Here is a 13056-nt window from a genome sequence, read left to right on the forward strand (position 1 = left end):
CATCTTATCCATGCTAATATGCACAGCACTTAGCATTAGCATTATCAATTAGCATGTTGGTAGAAGTGAGATGCTATTGAAGATGCTCAGGGACCAACTCCAAATCATCAGTAGGCCTACTGTGGTAAAGGCTACTGACAGGAGAATTAACATATGTAGACCTGGTTTTGGGGGAATACGTCACAACAGTATGTAAGTATAAAACTCTACTACAGGGGTGTCAAACTCATTGTAGTTCAGGGGCCACATTCAGGCTAATTTAACCTCAAGTGGGCCGGACCAAAAACAATAATAGCATAATAACTTATAAATAATGACAACTATTTTTTCTCTTTGTTTTAGTGCAAAAGAAACAAAAAAAAAAAATTCAAAACCATTAAATTTTGAAAATATTTACATTTACAACCTATCCAAACAAACAAGATGTGAATTGCCTGAAAAAACTGAATTTTGGTTTTTTTTTAATTTTTTTTTTTTTTTTTTTTTTTTTTTTATTTATCTTTTTATGAGCTATGTAACAGAACATACAAAGGAGCAGAATTACAATGCATTCATTATACATTGTCTTTTTATATCATTTTTCCCCATTCCCAATCCAACCCCAAGGCCCTCCGAGAAGGGGCAACAGCAGAAATAAGAACATCACAACAGTCTCTGAGCCGTAGAAAATCAAATAAGTGCAAGCAGTATCAAATCTGTGGTGTACAAGAATATTAACTGAGCTAATGGAAACAAAAGAAAATTTGAAAGAAAAAAAAAAAAAAAAAGATACCTGTGTTTACTTTTAAATATTAGACATTACCTAGATGTATCAAATGTAACAATAATTTTGTAGACAGAACAAATTACAACAAAAAACAACAATACCTAAACAATAATAAAATAGAGTAGGGTGGAGGTGTGAGAGATCAATCTGAAGGCAGTGTTTGTAAGGACTGAAAGTAATCTAAAAAAGATTGCCATTTATTAAAGAATTTAGTTGAGGAGCCTTGTAGTGAGAGTCTAATCTTTTCTAATTTAAGAAAAAACATAACATCTCTAAGCCAAAATGAAATAGACGAGGGTTTAGGAGACTTCCACAAAAATAAGATGCGTTGTCTTGCAAGGAGGGATGTAAAAGCTATTATATCAGACTATTTGGTTAAAACAGGTGTCAACAAGGAGCCCAAATATCGCTATAAAAGGGCACATATTGATATTTTTCTTAAGAATATTAGTCATGATCATAAAGTAATCACCCCAAAATTTCAGTAACTTAGGACAGGAAAAGAACATATGGGTTAAGTTGCAGGGAGAGCCCCGACACTTGTCACATTGGCCCACAATATTTGGATAGATGACAGAGAGTCAAGATTTTGATAAATGGATTCTATGCAACACTTTAAACTGAATAAATTGTAATCTAGCACACGGTGTGCTGGACCGTATACTAAGGATAGCTTTATCCCATAGCTGGTCTGTGAGATTTAAGCCTAACTCACCTTCCCAAGAAATTCGAGCTAAAACTGAAATTTCTTAAGAAAATGAAGTGTAATTTAACAATATTATGCCTCAACTTATGCATGTGCACTATGGATCAGTTCTACAAAGGCACAAAACACTTAGTAACGACCAGAATACATATATAGGTCCAGAGGATGGCTTCATCAGTTCTTAACAATGACTCCCATCCTTTTACGAGGTGAATTTCAGCTCCTTTCCTCTGGACGGAGGTTCTTAGTCCCAAGGTGCAGGACACAGCGTTATAAAAATAGCTTTGTTCCTGTCGCCGTCACTGAGCTCAATAAGAAATAGTGACATTGCACTTTACTAACTTATTTAGTTATTTATTCCATTTCTTTGCTCTATTTATTATTATTGTGACTTCAAATTTTTTAAAATTTTTTAATTGTATGTTCTTATTCTGGTTTTTATCCTGGATTGTTTTTTATGTTTTCTGATTTTTATTGTGTTTTATTGCATCTTGTTTTTATTTATTTGATCTTACCTATTTTATTTACTTCTCCATGCTGCTATAGCGATGAATGGTGGAACACTGAGCACTTTTTGTCCTGTCTTTTTGTCCTGTCTGTAAGCGTGATCAAGTGCCTGTCTTGCATGTTTAATGTACAGGGTGGGGAAGTAAAATTTACAATATTTTGAGGCAGGGATTGAAAGACAGTGTATGACCAATTAGTTTATTGAAAGTCATGAGAATTTATTTGCCACAAGAAAATTGACATAATAGAAAACGTTTTTATTCTATGTGTCCTCCTTCTTTCTCAATAACTGCCTTCACACGCTTCCTGAAACTTGCGCAAGTGTTCCTCAAATATTCGGGTGACAACTTCTCCCATTCTTCTTTAACAGTATCTTCCGGACTTTCTCGTAATAGTTTTGCTCATAGTCATTCTCTTCTTTCCATTATAAACAGTCTTTATGGACACTCCAACTATTTTTGAAATCTCCTTTGGTGTGACGAGTGCATTCAGCAAATCACACACTCTTTGACGTTTGCTTTCCTGATTACTCATATGGGCAAAAGTTTTTAAAAAGGTATGGATAATAGTGTTAGGTATGATTATGACATCAATATATGTTTGGTTTCAAAACAATTGACGTAGTGCCTGCTGAGAAAAAACAACTAAATGTTCATTGTAAATTTTGCTTCCCCACCCTGTATGTGTTGTTGTAATGCCAATGCAATCACCTAGACTGCAAAACAAATCTACCTACGGGTATAAATAAAGTAACCTTGAGCTTGAGAATATTGTTAAGATTGCATTTAATTTTCTCAAGACATTTCAGGTTATTCTCATTTTACTGTTAAGGATAATTTGTTCATGTAAATATTTTCATAATTGTTTTTTTTATGTTATTTTCTGCACTATAACAAGGAGAAAATTTTGAAGTTGTCATTATTCATCAGCATAACATGTTTTTTTTTTCCACATTAAACCAACAAAATTTGGAGTCACTATTTATAGGTGATTATGTTATTATTTTCCTTGAGATCACAATGATCTGGATGTGGAACCTGAACTAAAACTAGTTCAACACTCTTGGTTGATTATATCTTCAGTGTAATTTTTTACACTATCCAAGTTCATCCCGCGGGCCAGATCGGACCATTTGGCGGGCCGGATTTGGCCCGTGGGCCGCATGTTTGACACCCCTGCTCTACTATCTACCACTATGTACAAACCCAGTGATTTATACGGCAAGAGAGTCAGCATGGACTGGACAATGAGAACAACAGCTGAACAAAGACAGAACATAATCCAGTGGACTTTTGTTGACACAGATGGATAATTTATACTTCGAAGACAACCTGATAGGCTGTTACTGTCACCATCACATGAAGGTTAAGGACACTTACAGCCACTTCTTCACAAGAACACCTTAACATCCAAAAGAAAACATGAAGATCACATGGATGAATTCAACCATAATGAACCATTCACACTTAACCCTTTATAGGACACTCATAGTAATACTCTGAAATGAAAAACTTTTTATTGTTATGTAGAAAATCAAGGTAAATGAAGATACCATATTTGGTTCTTTAAGTGGCAATAAATAAATGAAATAAAAATACAAGACATAAATATAAAAAATACAAGAAAAACCCTTGTAAGGTGAAAGGAACATGTATTTTCGAACATTAGACCAACATAGGTGCTGATCCAGACCCCTGTCCACATTCTCCCTTTGAACATCACTCCTTACATTAGTACCATTACTTCATGGTAACTAACAAAGCAGGTCCACTCACTGTTCATGCACAGGTGGACCTTACAGACCCTGGAGACCACATTGGACCTGAGATTGTTGACTCACTTGTCCTCGCTTCAACTGTTGCTGTCACTAGTCACTTTTCCACTGGACATCTGCGCAAAACTTTACTGATATTTACTAAATGTTGAAAAAACAGAAGTGAGTAATGTCGGTTTTTCCATTAAATCACAAATGATTTGTTTATTTATTATCGCAAGATGACATGAGAAGTCATGCCACACACGGCAACGAAAGTAAATATTGTGTTGATTTGCAGATATATTAATTATTATTATTATATATTACCCAGTATCATGTACTAAATTTAAAAAATGATTTAGTAAAAATGATTTAATAGTTTAGAATTTTTCATTATAGTTTAGTTTTATGTAGTTTTGACTTTTTTTTTCTCTAATTCAGTTAGTTTTAATTAGTTTTCAGAGCAGGTTTGCTAGTTTTTATTAGTTTTCGTTATTTTCTAAATGCTTAGTTTTAGTTTAGTTTTAGTTTTTTTTAATATCTTTTATCTTCTTCACCGTCGTATTCAAATAAATCCTAGACAGGACTCTGCTGCTTTCTCCAAACTTTAGTCTCCAAGTTTCCAGGTAGAGTGGGGACGAAAAGCCGACTCTAAACGACAAGTGACGAGACCATTAAGTATCATATGGTGCCAGCAGCTAAAATTGCTTGAGGGAGATAAATCGATTTCATATCAATTCGACACTGACAAAGACGAAAACGAAGGGAATTTGATCCATAATTTTTGTACATTTTAGTTAGTTTTGTAAGCACACAATACAGTTTCAGTTAGTTATCATTTTTTTCTTTTAATTATAGTTTATTTATTTCAGTTAACGAAAATGTTTTTACAATTCCAGTTTTCGTCATTTCGTTAGTTTTCGTTAACGATAATAACCTTGGTCCACACATACCACAACATGTTTCTTTTAAAACTCTTCTTCTTCTTCGCTTGTTGTAACATCCATCAACATCCATTTTTTAATTCATGTGACTAGTTGCAGAAAAAGGTCTTTCCATTGCAGTTTTGCGTGATATACCATTTGCGCTATGCCTCAAAAAAAAAAAAAAAAAAAAAAAAAACACCTCTTACCAGCACAAAAACTTTTAATCAAAAAACGAGAGTTTTGATAAATTTTTCTGTGCAAGTTATATTCCCGCAGTTTGACAGTTAATGGAAAAGTGTGTCTTGTCATGCATGCAAAAACTACCAAAAAGAGTCACTTGCCCAATAAACAGTTAACCTCCTAAACCTGAGCTATGGGTTTTCTGTCCAGATTTGTGGACAAGAGTTTCACAACTTTATAGAAAAAAAAAAAAAAAAAAAATTAAAAAAAAAAGAAAAAGAAAAGAAAACTGTCCACCACAAAGGACATTCCATAAAAACTGTAAAAACTGCATCTGAAAAAACAGTTGCATCATGATGTTTCCAATATAAGCACTTACTTAATAAAAAACAAAAAAAGCTTGTACTTTGCTGACATTTCCTGGGTCTCAGGAGGTTAAAGCAGGCCTGAAGAAGTCCCAGAGACAAACAGAGACCACCGTTAATTGAACAGGTTACATCTTTATTATCAGCTGCCTGTGAAGAGGTCCTCATATCCACTGGTCAAACAAGGTCAATAATGACAATTTACGGATAAGGACACAATAAATATGTTAAATTCTAACAATATGAGGATGGATAAAGCACATAAGGACACAAAGGAAAAGGTGAAGACCCCACAGCAGGTATTAGAAGAATACAAAGGCTTGTCAGTGGCAGCCTAAGAAGAGGTGTCAGGCGTAAGTAAGATATGAGATGACCTGGATGCCAAGTTGATTGCAGCCACTCAAGACAATGTGTGTAATTCTATCAGACACACTGCAGTGCATTTCAGCAGCATTACAGAGATGACTATCAGTGCAGACTCCCGACTGTAACATAAATAATGAACAACTCTGCAGTCTATGGCTATGAAATAATTAAGACCGTAACATGTTTAAACCCTAAAATAGCTGGACTTCCATAACTGTGTTTGTAGGCGCTAGCATGACACAAAAAGTCACCAGTAAACACAACGAAAACCACAAAATAGTGTTGGGTTTGGTGAACAGTAAAAAAAAAAAAAAATTCAATTCAAGTACACAACCTGGTAAAATGTCCAGCATATGGGTCAATGTATAATTGAGGGATTTTTGAGTTACCGTTACAGTGTGACAGTTGACAGGTATATTTGACATTTTTGCAGTTTTCAGGCCTAAAATCAACAGAACCATAACACCACATGGGATTTTTACAGAAAGATTCTACTAAATATCATATATACAACTGAGTAAAACTGAAAGTTATTTATTACAGTTGTTCTTTTTTCTATTATTTTTTTTTATTTTTTCCTCTCAAGTTTTGTAATATGTTTGTGTCTGAAATAAACTAAGCTAAAATTAAACACTGTTGACATAAGAGTGTGATAAATACACACTTGACTCCCACACTACTTTATATTAAATAGCAAAGAAACAGGAGAAAGAGCATATCTCGGAGTCTTGCCAGTGTTTTCTTCAAGAGGAAATGACATCATGGGGAACAGGTCATGTGATTTGGAATTAAAACGCTTCCTTGAGAGCTGTTTTTGTAATGGGTAACTTAGCTGAAAGTGAATCCTCGGACACAGATACAATTTGTTATTTTCCATATAAAATTTACATATTGCCAAAAAAGAAATACCTCTCTTGATTATCTCAACTTAATTAAAAAAAAAAAAAAACACAAAGCAATTTTTGAATAAGCTCATTTTATTATTGTTTAGCTAATTAGAAGGTGGTTGTTATTAAATTTGAACAGTTATTTAGTTGACATTTTAGTATACCCAGTCATTTAATAATTCATTAATAATTTATTAGTAATTTATGAGTAAGAGATTGGTTCCGTAATTAAATAATTATGGAATTTTTAAGACATCATCATAATGAACATGAAAAACTTTTTTTTTTTTATTACTTTTAATAAACATATATGTAAGATATTTCCAGTGGACTTCAAAGTCCCTTAATTATATATTGACCCCTATAATATTGTACCAGCCCCCCTTTAGCTTTGATTAAAGGACCCATTCACGGAAAAATATTAGTCGCCCCTCTTTTGACTTCTGGTTAAATAATTTAACCTCAAGTTTGGCTCTTAAGAAACTGACATATAAGGTTAAAAAGAGAACTTTGGAATTCTATAACATTTGGAAGATGTTTTTGGATTTAATTAAGAGTGGTGATAATGAAGGGGTGGTGATTAAGTGACAAATTAGGACATTTTGTTTGATGTGGGAATGTACATGTATAGTATGATTTCAACTCTATACCTAAATTTTATTTATTACATTATTTAATCAGCTGTTTCTATGTAATGCTGTCAGATTAATGTTTGTCACATCTTTTTGAGATTTATTTTATTTATTTTCATTTTATGTATTTATTTTGCTTTATTTATATATATATTTATTTTTTCTCTGCCATGTTCAAGATGTTTATGATGTTCAAAGTTTTGTATAATGAAAAATAAACAAATGTTTATAAAAAAAAAAAAAGGACCCATTCACTATACAAGTATCATTTAAGTCACACACCGTTTACTCAATGCCACAATAGTCACATTTATTACCATCTATAGTCACATTCATTTTTCGCCAACATGCTTCAGTCATGACAAAATGGTCAAACCACTTCTTAAAATCTCCTACATCACATCCCAAAGATTTTCCATGTGGTTCCGGTCTGGACTCTGTGGTGGCCAGTCCATGTGTGAAAATGAAGTCTGGATGATTCCTCACAAACTGATGCACCATTAATTATTTGTTTCTACTTGAAACCTATTCATCACTGCAGTAATTATCCAATAGAATGATGTCATCTGTGTGCTCAGTTAAATCCAGGTGGAGTGCTTTATTTTTGGCTGGGTCGTCGATAATCCATGTGATGATAATTAATGGGGTTATATATAGCACTGACGTTATAAACGCTCAACAGCAGGGGGAGGTTGAATACCAGAATAAGTTACCATAGATGAAAATCACAAAAGTCATGATAACAGTTTCCTAACATCTTCTGTAGCTTTTTTCCACATCTCTAATGTTCTAAACTTAGCATTATTAATACGGGCTGATGACCATTTCAGATAGATCACCTTGAGGAGGGCTTGTAGCCAATGTTTTATTAATAACTGGTGGGTTGAGAGCCACCTCAAAACTCTAATTTTGCAAACCGGAGATCTTGGCGTACATTAACACGTGATCAAATGGCGTTGAATACCAAGCGAAAGGATGAAAATGCTTACATATATCACGCCAAATGCCATAAGAACTGGCATGACATACAACACGATTTCATGAGATCAGTCTGTGTTTGGAATCATCCAGAACTGTCAGAGTTTAGTCTGAACTGCCAACATAGCAAAGATAATAAACTCATGTAATAACTTTATATCTTCATAAGTCTCATAATCAAGTAGAAGAAATGCTTCCATTTCAGCATCAAACTCCATTCTTTTCATTTACAGCTGTGTCCAGTGGTGAAAACAACAACAGCACTTCTACATTTTATCACTTTTTCACTTTCTTTGACTCTAAAAGTTCTTTCTTAGGTGGTTTTAATCCAATCTTGCCTGATATATTTGGCAAAATCCCTGCGGTGTTAGTTTTCTTCACCATGGGACACAAAACAAAGTGACTCATTACTCCCTGGAGTGGTCATATAAATCACATAAACATAATTAAACTGTTGGTGTGACTCAATCCAAGTATATACTGTATCTCTACAATCCAATACACTGACAATTTTAGCACAATTTCACTCTTTATTTTAGACAATGATACTTGTTGGTCATTTTAACCCTTAGGGGTCCAAAGTCACGGCTCCGTGACTAAATCACATGACATTCTCAACACGTCGTAGCATCGGAAGGCACTCCCCCACTTTTTATTTGATGTTTGTTTTATTTGATATTTGATTTTGAGTAAATACAACCGGACATATGACATTTTGAAACCAGAGCAAACAAGCGATATAGCATTACTATATGATATAAACGTTCCATTTCTGACCATATCTTCGTCATTTTTTTTCTATTTTCAAAACGGAAAAACTGTCCGAATCTGCGGATTCTAATCCACAGACTGCATTAGCATTACAGGTAAGAGTGAGAATGACCCCCACCTGAATGGGGGGGCAAGAAAACCAGAGAAAACACCTATGTAAAGATATGCTTTTATGTCAAATATTTGAGTATAGTTTTAATTTATTACAAGTTTGATTTTATATACCTAATATTTGGAACCAATATTCACTTTTAAAGTCTTTGAAAAGGTTCGTTAAACATCTTTGTGTTATTTATGCAATAAATCCAGATTTTATATATTTTGTGTGTTTTTTGTCCTTTTGTGTTGATATCGTAGGTTAAAGTGAAAAAATAATAGACAGATAAGATAGATGAAGTTGTGCTGAAAAAAAAGATGCCAAACATGGGTATAGTAAACATTTCTTTATATAGTTTATAAAGGTAAACTCAAAAGTACTCAAAAACAGCCAAAATAAGTTCAGACCCCTAAGGGTTAAAGTAGAAATACTCCATGTTGCTCATTTAAATACATTCATTTACAGATATATTTAAATTGAAGGCTGATATTGTTTTGTTTTTTTTTACTTTAAATGCAAAAAAAAGTCTCTAAAAATGTTTCTATGTAGTATGGTTTATTATCAGAAAAAAAAAGTACCACCAACAGTACATCATTATAAATACTGTACCATTTATGGCCAGTGCCTTTTCCATGTTGTCACACTCTGACGGAGAACGTACATAATGGAATGTACCGTGCCCCTGTAAGGCCCACGCTATTCTTTTGGAGATTAAATTATAAACTGGTGAAGCCTGTGAACTGGATTAATATGATACAAAGTAAATAGAAAGGAGAGCGCTGGGCACAATGTGAGAGTGACATTAATCTAACAGAACATGAGGGTACCTTTCTGAAGAGAAAGCAGATGAAAATAGCATCAAGCTGTTAGGTGCTGAAAAGCCCCTGGACAGCTTTATCCCTGTTTGACCTATAAGTCTGTTGATGTGAACAGTGTACTCAGGTGTCATCGCAGAACACCACAAAGGAGAAGAGGGGAGCAGAATTATACTGTAGAGTATGATTCATAGTGAGGAAAATGATTCACATCCTGAAGTTCTAAATCCATTACTCAGACTGCTGTTCTTCTATTAGAGCTGATTTATTTATATTTTTGCTATATTTAGTTGAGGGCTTAATGGAAAAAAAAAAAATCTAATTAAAAAATTCTTACAGACAATGAACAGATGAGGTGTTTTAGAATTACTCACCACATTTCTCTGCTCTGTGCTCTTTACCGGAAGTATTTGAGTATCTGAGCTGTCTTTGACAAACAGTCATGTGTTTAATGTAAACACCTACTGGGAAAGGCCCGCAGGAAACGACACGATGGTGGTATAGCAGGTACAAACATAACACGCTGTTGGGCATTGTGGGATTTCTGATTCATTATACAGATTGCATTAAGTCAAGTGGCACTTCTGGGATATTAGATACAAAGGTGGAAGGAAGTAGTTGCTGGTAAAAGAGGACAGATTGAATATCTATTCTAGAACCACAATAAAAGCACAAGTCTAAAGATACACTGCAAATTACCCTTCAAAAGATCAATGAAAGGTTTAAAATAATAAATGAAATTACTGAAATCAGGCAAAAACACCAGACTTAATACTATAAATACAACTTAACAATATTTTAAAAATATAATTTTACCAAGAGATGACCCACTGCTACTTTTGTGGTAGTTCCTAAATAAATTTCTCTCTAGATTTCACCTTTTTTAAAGTGATTTATCACTATTTATTATAATATTATACTCTATATTTGTTTTTTTTTTCTGTGAAAATCACATATTTTCCTATATTTAATTCACTGATCATGTAGATGTTCATAAAAACTCAAATTAAAGTTGATGGTTATTATATCAGAAATCAGATTGTATCAGATTTTCTCCACAAAATACAGTCACGGAAAAAATTATTAGACCACCCCTCGTTTTCTTCAGTTTCTTGTTCATTTTAATGCCTGGTACAACTAAAGGTACATTTGTTTGGACGAATATAATGATAAGAACAAAAATATCCCATAAGAGTTTAACTTAGGAGCTGATATCGAACCATTTTCCATGTTTTTCTTAATTATAACCCAAATCAGTTAATCAATAGCTATGGCATTGTACTGCCAAAAACAGTGCTTTGAGGCATTCCATGTTTTCTTTTCTGTCTGTTTTAGTCACATGACACACACAGGAGTTAGTACTTGATTGCATAACCATTGTTTGTGATGACTTTTAATGGTCTAACAATTTTTTTTCTGCGACTGTATATCATTAACTGAACATAAAACAAGTATCTCCATTCACTGTTATTTATCAAACTCCATGGGTTTTACTGGTGAATCAGTGTTGTAGAAGATGATGGTGTTTCCATGGTAACTATAGAGCCTCTGAACGTCCAAATGGGTCATATCTGATGACCATAAAAAGACGGCAAACTGTATTTTACACAAATTATTGACATGGATTGATAGGGTTAGTGGATCAGCAGTTATTAAACATTTTATATCAGTACATGATTTTGGTCGCCGGTGGATGTTTGGGTCTTTATGGGTTAAAACCACCATAAACATTGACTTATATTAATAAAGCTTGGGAGGTGTGTGTTCTTTGTTCATTTTTGTTCAACATCATTTCTAAGCAGACGAGATGCTTCAGTGTGGCGTTAATGTAATACACATCTACATCTGGCTGCTCTCTCCTCTAGGTCCAAATTGTATGTATTTATCTATTTATTTATTAAATAAGAAAAAAAAATCATGCAAGTAACACCATTGTGCAGGAGAGGATAGAAGCCAAAAAAGGGTTACATAAATACCTCCCCAGAAATAAACAATACACAGAAAAAAAAAGAATAAAAATAAGATATAACTGAAATAATAATCAAAAGTAAAAAATACAAATACAAATCAATTTTTTCATAAATTAGAGTCCTTTTCAGATGCTTTTTAAATAACGATAAGGAAGCTGTTAATTGAAGTTCAGGACGTTGATAAATTAAGAGACTAAACACAAATATAGATGGTGTTTTGTGAAAAAGCAGAGTAGAGCAGTGAAGTCACATCCCAGTCGCATTTACAGAATCAGATCAGCGACTGGTAATCACAGCTGTCAATCACATATTTAACCTCCTACCTGTCTGAAAACAGCCTGTAAACACAAGTAAGAAGTAGATGCACAAGTCTTGATTTACAATATGATGAAAGGGAACGTATCCAGTGACAATGGAAAGTCCTGCAATAATAAAGCACTGTAGCTTTAATGGGAAGTATTTGGATACTTCCCCCTCTGCAGTGCAGCACAATATGAAAAATAAACAGTTTTTGTACCGTTTGCTGTGGATTATGTTATCGAGCTGTCTATAAACTGCCACTTGGGGATCTGAAATAACAAGTCAGAGAGATAAGCTTGTGTTTGTAGTTGCAGGCTGTGCAGTCTGGTGACGGTAGGATGTGTACTACTGAAACATACCTGAACCAACAAAGTACAACAGACAGAAATAAACCCAAGTTCTCCACAGTTCCTCCTCCTGTTGGTGCTAAAGGTGGTAACACATCAGGTGACCTGACACACACTCCTGTGAGCGGTGAGGCTTCTGTTGTCGGAGCTCTAGTCTATGCTGACTGACACATATACAAACAACACAAATGTAAGAGCACGATTTGGTCTTGCACTTGCTGACTCAAATCTCCAGTCAGACAACTCGGCTGTAAAGAAGAGAAGGACATTCTTGAACATGACACCCACCATCTGAGTCACAGTGCATCTTAATTAGTCTGGAAACTTTTAAGTATGTATATGTGAATGATAACACGGAGAGACACCATGTACTCCACAGGTGTCAAACATGCGGTCCGGGGGCCAAATCCGGCCGCCTAAAGGGTCTAGTCTGGCCCTCGGGATGAATTTGTGAAATGCAAAAATTACACTAATATATTAACAATCCTTTTAGTTCAGGTTCCACATTCAGACCAATTCAATCTCAAGTGGGTCAGACCAGTAAAATACGATCATAATAATAACATATAAATAACACTGGTCAACAACAAATTTATTGTTAAGTTTTTTGAGCTGATTTAGGATAATTTTGGTGTGCTGAACCCAAAAATCACATTAATTTTGCTCAGTCAGGTCAACTTTCTGAAC

The 13056-nt window shown here is 34.1% G+C and overlaps 1 protein-coding gene across 3 annotated transcripts in view; it reads left to right on the forward strand.

Annotated features, from left to right (window-relative positions):
* Positions 1-13056, forward strand: part of LOC115417438 (regulator of G-protein signaling 8-like) — a 59259-nt gene that overhangs the window by 13698 nt on the left and 32505 nt on the right. Inside the window, exon 1 of one of the 3 annotated variants that reach the window (XM_030131360.1) lies at positions 11099-11106. The exons of the other annotated variants lie outside the window; for them this stretch is intronic. The gene's annotated coding sequence lies outside the window, so the exon portion shown is untranslated. Of the gene's footprint in view, positions 1-11098; positions 11107-13056 lie in introns of those variants that run through there. 3 annotated transcript variants of the gene reach the window in all.

The sequence above is a fragment of the Sphaeramia orbicularis genome, chromosome 4 (genome assembly GCF_902148855.1).
Source record: "Sphaeramia orbicularis chromosome 4, fSphaOr1.1, whole genome shotgun sequence".
NCBI classification, from domain to species: domain Eukaryota; kingdom Metazoa; phylum Chordata; class Actinopteri; order Kurtiformes; family Apogonidae; genus Sphaeramia; species Sphaeramia orbicularis.